Source organism: Rhinopithecus bieti, unplaced genomic scaffold, assembly GCF_001698545.2.
Source record: "Rhinopithecus bieti isolate Rb0 unplaced genomic scaffold, ASM169854v2 scaffold_36008, whole genome shotgun sequence".
In the NCBI taxonomy this organism is placed as follows: domain Eukaryota; kingdom Metazoa; phylum Chordata; class Mammalia; order Primates; family Cercopithecidae; genus Rhinopithecus; species Rhinopithecus bieti.
Genome location: NW_016816204.1, coordinates 2,228,118 through 2,229,878, shown reverse-complemented (window position 1 = coordinate 2,229,878; position 1,761 = coordinate 2,228,118).

The window sequence follows — 1,761 nt, the reverse complement described above, 5'->3', positions numbered from 1 at the left end:
TGAGTAGCTGGGACTACAGGCACCTGCCACCACGCCCGGCTAATTTTTTTTTTTTTAATAGAGACGGGGTTTCACCGTGGTCTCGATCTCCTGACCTTGTGATTCGCCCGCCTCGGCCTCCCAAAGTGCTGGGATTACAGGCGTGAGCCACCGCGCCTGGCCGGGACTTTGTTTAGACCAAATTGGTAGGAGGGTGGGGAAGGTGGACAAGATGTAGCAGGCCCTGCCCTCCCCCTCCCCAAGCAAGGCCCCAACTCCTGGGCTCTGGGCAGACTGGCCGTGGGGTCCTAGAGAGCGCCTGCCCTCCTGTCCCTTGTCCTGCCTGAGACCAGGACCTTTATTTCATGCCCAAGTGGCTGTGAGAGTGACAGGAGGTCCGGGCCCTGTCCCTGGGGAAACATCTCCTTATAAGGGTCTGGGGCAGGAGTGACAGTCCTGTCTGCCCTGTTACCCCCTCCACTGCATGGCCTTCTCTCAGCTTATAGAGTTAGTTGCAGCCTCCCTGAGGGCAGGCAGGCCACCAAGAAAGGTGCAGAAGTACTTGCTGAGTGAATTGCTGAGTGGACAGGGTGCAGCGAGGAGTGGAGAAGCTCAGGGTCTCTCATTCATGCCTGGGAAAGTTCTCTGCCCAAGGCCACTGGGTGGGCCTGGCATGAAGACAGGTATCGACTGGGGGCCTGGCCTGGGCCTTGCTCCCAAACATGCTCACTTCTGCACTCTGGTCTCCCTGCCTCTGCTCACGCTGGAGCACCCACTCCACCCCCACCCCAGTGCTGCCTGCACTCACCTCCTTCACAAACACCAGTTCCTCTATCAAGAGTCCCTGGCTACAGCCCTCACAGCTGCTCTGCTCCCAGGGTTTCTACTCAAGGGCAGTCCTCGTCTCAGTCACCTTAGAGCTTTCACTGCTTGGAAGGGACTTGACACGTAGTCAGTGCTCAGCTAATCTTTGTCCACTAAGGACAAACAAGAAACACCCAAATGACACTCACCATGTACCAGGCACTGTTCTAAGTGCTTTACATGTGGTAACTTGTTTACTCCTCACAACCACCCTATGAAGTAGGTGTTTGTATGACTCCCATTTTGCAGATGAGACACGGAGGCAAAGGGCAGTCAAATGACACAGGAGAGCAAAAACTGGCTCCCTCCACCCTTCTAGGGTCTTTGGCTTTGCTAGGAATTACATGGACAGATAAAGTGGTTAACGGGAGAAAAATCACATTTAATTATGTACGTAGGCATGGGAGCCCCACGAAATACGAGATTCCAAGAAGGATCACATCTTGAGCTATAGAAAAGGAACTGGGGGGGGGGGGCCGGGAAAAACTTTTCCCCAAAAAAAAAAAAAAAAAAAAAAAAAAAAACAGGGGCTGGGAGCTTCTGGTGGGTGATGGCAACGCAAGTTTGGGAGGGTGAGGGGAAGAACTCTATGGTGAGCAAAAGTTGTCTCATTATGCAGATAAAAAGTCAGTCTCGGCCGGGCGCCGTGGCTCACGCCTGCAATCCCAGCACTTTGGGAGGTCGAGAGAAGTGGATCACGAGGTCAGGAGATCGAGACCATCCTGGCTAACACAGTGAAACCCCTTCTCTACTAAAAATACAAAAAAATTAGCTGGGCAAGGTGGCAGGCGCCTGTAGTCCCAGCTACTTGGGAGGCTGAGGCAGGAGAATGGCATGAACCTGGGAGGCGGAGCTTGCAGTGACTCCAGCCTGGGCGACAGAGCGAGACTCCGTCTCAAAAAAAAAAAAAAAAAAAAA